This window comes from Fukomys damarensis, unplaced genomic scaffold (genome assembly GCF_012274545.1).
Source record: "Fukomys damarensis isolate Sample0158 unplaced genomic scaffold, DMR_v1.0_HiC HiC_scaffold_3, whole genome shotgun sequence".
NCBI classification, from domain to species: domain Eukaryota; kingdom Metazoa; phylum Chordata; class Mammalia; order Rodentia; family Bathyergidae; genus Fukomys; species Fukomys damarensis.
Window position 1 is genome coordinate 45237232 of NW_022900915.1, and position 6051 is coordinate 45243282.

The window sequence follows — 6051 nt, forward strand, 5'->3', positions numbered from 1 at the left end:
ATAATTTAACTCTTTTCTCCTAGCTTGGAATTTACAATTCATGTCAGATTAGTTGGCTTATATTTAAATTCTATGTTCATCTTTATCATAAACACAGTGAGAGCTGACACGTACCAGATGGCTGTACGTGAGCTGCAGAGCTCTAGTGACACAGCACACAAAGCAGACAGGACGTCTAAGGGAAGGGAACAACCGAGCAACTGAGAGAACTCACCAGGAACATTAATGAGTCAACCAAGCAGCTGGACATACAGGCTGGGTGAGCCAGGAGAAGGACGTGCATTGTTGACAAGAGTAGTGGGGGTGTTGGTTTCTTTCAGCAGAGATTCTACCACACCGGATGTATTTATCCAGCTACAGCAGGAGGTGTTGGCTACCGTCCCATTCTTCTCTGTTATCTCAACAGATAGTGAAAAAAATCATGTAATCTAAAAAGAATTTAGCAAGAAAATTAGAGTTTCTGGCAACAATAGAATCCGGAATAACTTTTTAGGTTTTAGTAAGCCAATGTTTGAGTTTCATTTATTATAATTTATTTACATTTTTACAAAGCCATCTTAGACCCATTTTGCATAAAGATGACAATATTGATGAGTTTGTGTTTGAGGACAATTTCTACTTCAAATTCTAGTGCTATTTAAGAGTTTTAAATGAATGCTTTCTTCCAATAAAATGGTCCTAATCAAATCTCTTTCCACTTTTTGCAATATGAACTTGCCCACATGGATGGTGGGTCGTTAAACCCTTCACAGTTCAAATGTATCCTGGGCATCCACAGTAGGGATCTTCCTGTGGGAGGCTTAGGGCATTTATTTCCACCACTAGGGAAGCATTAGTAATACTCATGTCTCAGGCTCATTTATTAAGCAAAAGATAGACATGAATGCTGCTGAAGACCACAAAATCAAGCTTATGAATTTGCTGAAAAGTTCCATTATCTTCCTCTTGTTTTCTTATTTGGTTTCTGGCATGAGTTAATTTTAAAAATCTCAATGTACGATTTGTGTAGCACTAAGTTAAAACTAGCAATGTGAAGGTGTGAACATAAATGTCTAACCCTAAAGGATCAAATGCTACACTTGATACATCAATGAAATCTGTTAAAACATCAGAGAACCTTCAATGTGAAAACACAAATGATAAAGATGCTGTGATAGAGAAGTTCCTATCCTGCAGGCAGGTGGTAGCAGGAGAGGACAGAACCTTGAGGAAATGCAGCCTATGGAGACGTAAGTGAATTATGGAGTAAAATCCCAGAAAAGATGTATATACTTCTCGCAACAGTGAATTCTTTAGCAAAACAGGAGGTTCTTTCCAAACACCAAGCTACTGGGACCGGAGCACACCTTCCAGACTCCCCACTCTTCCTTTCTATTCCGTCACATAATATTGTCTCTCAGTCAACTCAACCTCTCTCTCTCTGTATTCGTCCCTCCCTCTTTCTCTCTCCCCCTTATTCTTTCTTCCATTATCTGCTCACTAGTAGCAGTCAATGGCTGTACCATGCCTAGAACCTTCAAAAATCTTTCCTCCATAACCACATTGAAAAAGTAAAGTATTAGTTGGGCATGGTGGCGCTTGCCTGCCATCCCAGTACTTGGAAGGCTGAGGCAGGAGGATCACTGTGAGTTCCAGACCAGCCTGGGCTACATAGTGAGTTCCAGGTCAGTCTAAACTACAGAGTAAGGCCCTGTCTCAAAAAAACAAAAACAAAAACAAAAAAAACAAAAAAAAAAAAAAGAAAGAAAAAAGAATAAAGAAAAAGTAAAGCACTGTGATACATTAAGCAAAAATCAGACCAAGACACATGACATGTATACTGTTCATCTAATCTTCCCGAAGAAGTTATTTTTGCAAAATCCGAAGAATGCATTATCTTTCCGTGTCCAAACATGCAATTTACAGAGAACAAGGACATCCTATGACCTTAGAGGAGAGGCGCCTTGGTCCATGAGCTTGGGACCGCTGTGCACAAGTCAGCTGGTTCCCAGGAGAAACCTCCTGGCCAGGGCAGGCAATGCCTTTGGATGAGCAATGCAAAACCTACTGCCTTGCACTGATATAGGGTTAGCAGGGGAAGGGGTTTCCTCATACACTCATTTAACTGTGATATTCTTCATTTATGCCATGGGGCACAACACAGCTTATAATTTCTTAAAGAATAATTGAATGTCGAAAACTTAAGCCCTATGACTGAATTTGTCACAATCTGATTTTAATTTTTGTCACCCTTGGTATAAGTTACACATGATTTTGCAGCACTGTGTATTGGTTCTTTGGAAAACTGCAACCCACAGAGTGAAATCCCTCTTACATTCACAGCAGGCTGGCTGCAAGAGCAATGCCTTAGGGATTTAATACATTAATTTTCTTCTCAGACACAAACTACAAAATTTATTGAATCTCCAGTGACGTATAAATCATATGTGAATGCTTCTCTTTATCCAGTGTCACACATGGACTACTTCTTATCACTCTGTTTGAAATTTAATTGGTCTCAATGGTGTGGCCAAGAAAGCTCTCCAATTAGAGGCTGGAGGAAAGAAGGGATCCCCAGGTGCCCAGAGCTCCTCAGAAGTGTGACCCTCACTCATCCTTGGTGACCACTCAGCAGGCTCACAGGTATTTCAGAAGCAGGGCTGGACACATAGTCAAAACTGGGAGTCTCACTGAGAACTGAGTTTGCGTTTATTCACTGAAGAAAGAAGCAGGAGCAAGGATCCCATTAAGTCTCTTAACACTGAACCCAAGCAACACTCACCTTAGTGAGGTCAGACTTCTTACTCCACTGCATATGTAATTTTGTAGGTGTTAATTACTGTGTTTCTGTTAACATTAATAATGTATAAGACACATGCAAGTGTCTATGAAATACCTTCAAATCTTAAGTTACTGTACATATTTCAGTCACATATGAGGCATGTGTCCTATAAAATAGCAAGACTGCTCCAAGTTCCACAGTTTATCTTGAACAATTAGTTTTCGAAATGGTCTTCAAGGAGTTGTGTTTCATTTAAGACCCAAGTCAAAAGATAGCAATTACAGCGACTGGAAATCACCGTGAAATGGAGCACCCGGCCGTGCTAAGGTAATAATGACTTGAGGTGGATTTAAAAGGAGAATGAACAAGGGAAGAAATTCATAAGCAGATGCAGTTTCTGAGAGCATTTCATGGAAATCAAACCATTTGTTTAAACAGAGCCTTTACATGAGCAAAAGAAAAAAGGTTCAGAGGTGTAGTGTGGTCTCTATTGTACTCAATATGATGATAACTGGAGTTCGTACAGTACTAAATGGTAATGATGCTTCTTCAGATAAATCAGCCGTTTAATCCATTTGATAATGTATTGTGAATGGACTGTCACACTCGCTCTGTTGTTCCATTTAAAAATTGTGGTCAAATAATTTCAACACATCACTGAGAAACTGAAGAGGGGCAGCGATCTGGGTTCCTCTCCTGTACAGGATCAGGATGTGCTGTGCAGAATGGAAATGGAAGGGGATGCAGCCCAGGGAACCTTGGGAGTTTGCACTAGGGGGAGGGCACGGACTAAGAAGTGATGAAGCATGAGACTAAGAGTTTGTAAGACCTGCGTCTGTCATTGTGACAGAGGCGTTAAAATTGCCAGAGTGTGTTTTGCATCCGTGATCCACACCATGTCAGGTGTAGCAGCTTAATGGATCACTTTTGTTTTGATAGTGACATTCAGCGTTAAAATGATTTGTCTTCTTATTGCAAGTATGGCTGAGAGAAGAAACCACATGTAAGTCAATGAATTACCAAACAAAACGATTCCTATAAAATATTTTTGTAAAGCACACAAAAACCTTATGAATTTACCACTGTAAGCAAAACATTATTGGTGTGCACACGAAAGGCTGGAAATGGCAAGTGTTTTTGTAATGGCAAAGTAATTATGTACAAAGTATTACAAACATCAATGAAAATATTTGCAATCTTATAATGCAATTCTCCTTTACCAATGAAAATAATATAATATTAGGACTGGATCTCTCGGTATCACTAACTGAAATACTGAAAAGAAAATGAGGAAGCAGATTTCTTTATCGTTTGACTGCTTCAAAGCAAGTAGCAGTAAATGAATTAAAGCTAAAATAATTTTGGAATGAAGAGATTACAGAAAAGCTCAGAAATCAGGAAGAGGGGAGGTCTGCAAAGAAAGTTGTCATCTCATTAAATATTAGAATCCATGCTAGCAGAAGGTTGCATCATGGAGTATTATTTCAAACTAGTTTCTTTTGGTGAAATATGCAGACAAGGAGAAATCAGAATTAAACAGGTAATAAACTGCCAATAGAATTCTTACATGAGTGAATGAAAATGAATGAATGAAATCACTCCTTGTATGGATGATGGACCCAAGAGGGGAAGAAAGGGCTCACACTGCTCTTGAAGAGCAACTGAAGTGAGAGAAAGTGTGGTGTGACTGGGCTGGTGTCCTCTAGGGCAAAGTCACTGTCAAAGGAAGCTCAGGTGCATGTATTAGATCTGTAGGGAAAACTGAGCAAAGCATCAGCCACAGAAGGACAGCATCACAGTCATTCTCCAGCCCAGGAATTGGAGAATGAGGAGCAGATGAGGGATTTCCTGACAAAGAAGCTCCCGCAGAGTAGGTGTGGGATACACGTGCAAAACTGAAGCAAGTGACAAAATATTTGAGGTGTCAAAGTAAAAGTAGAAAGTCACTTTGTAAAAATTAAAAAAAAACGGCATTTCTGGGATTTGATTTCATTTTAAAGACAGCATTGTTGATTCTCTCATCATAGGCAAGTAGAAACTAAAAGTATGTCAACATTTGGGGAAAAAAACACAAAATGTAAATATGTACACTCATTAGGTTTCAAGATACTTTCCTTTATCCATTTACTCCATCCTGACTTCCTGCTTAGAAGCCACTGTAGTTTTAACAGATTCTCTGCCTTCCGCTCATAGCATCCTCTGCTCTCTGTAACCTCTGACTCTGCAGAGACCACGGCAGGTGGGCAGACATGGACAACCTCACCGTCTTCACAGAATTCCTCCTCATGGATGTCACAGCCTCCCGGGAGCTCCAGGTCCTGCAAGGTGTGCTGTCCTTAGTGATTTATCTGGGAGCACTGACGGGGAATCTTCTGACTGTCACTGTCATCGTGACAGACACACGTCTGCACTCTCCCATGTACTTTTTCATCAGCAATGTGGCCCTCCTAGACCTGGGCAGCATTTCGGTTGTTGTTCCCAAGGCTGTCGTGAATTCCATGACAGGCAGGAAGACCATATCCCTGATTGGGTGTGCTGCACAGATTTTCTTATACACACTTTTTGCAGAAGGGGGATTTGCCTTCCTGGTGGTCATGTCCTATGACCGCTACGTGGCCATTTGCCACCCTCTGCACTACGGGCTCATCATCACCCCGAGTCTGTGCTCCCAGGCCACAGCTGGTTCCTGGGCCTCTGGTCTGGTCTACTCTGCTATTCACACAGGTGCTCTGTTCAGGCTTCCCTTCACCAAGACCAATGTGATTCAGCAATATTTCTGTGATATTCCTCAAATTCTGAGGATTTCATCCTCAGATGTCCAGTTTTCTGAATTTATATTGCTAGTTGTGTGTTTTTATTTTTTCTTAGCTTGCGTAGTCTTTATATTTATATCATATATCAAAATTTTTTCAACCTTGCTTCAAATGCGTTCTTTGGAAGCCCGTAACAAAGCCATATCCACCTGTACCCCGCAGCTGGCCATTCTCCTTTTGTTTCTCATCTCTGGGTCAGTGGCTTTATTAGGTCCCATTGCAAAGAAACCATCTCTTAAGAACCTGCTGACCGCCATGTTCTACAGCATGGTGCCCCCATTCATGAACCCCATCATCTACTGTCTACGCAATGTGGAGATCAATGCTGCTCTGCGACGAATGTTCAACAGCTTCCCTGAGATTTCAGTGAAACTTTTCTTGGCCAAAACAAAAATCTCATTTATCATTGGAAAGTAGTTTTATTCATTAACGCTATACATACTTAAATGGGCATGTACACCTGTGGACTGAGTTTTT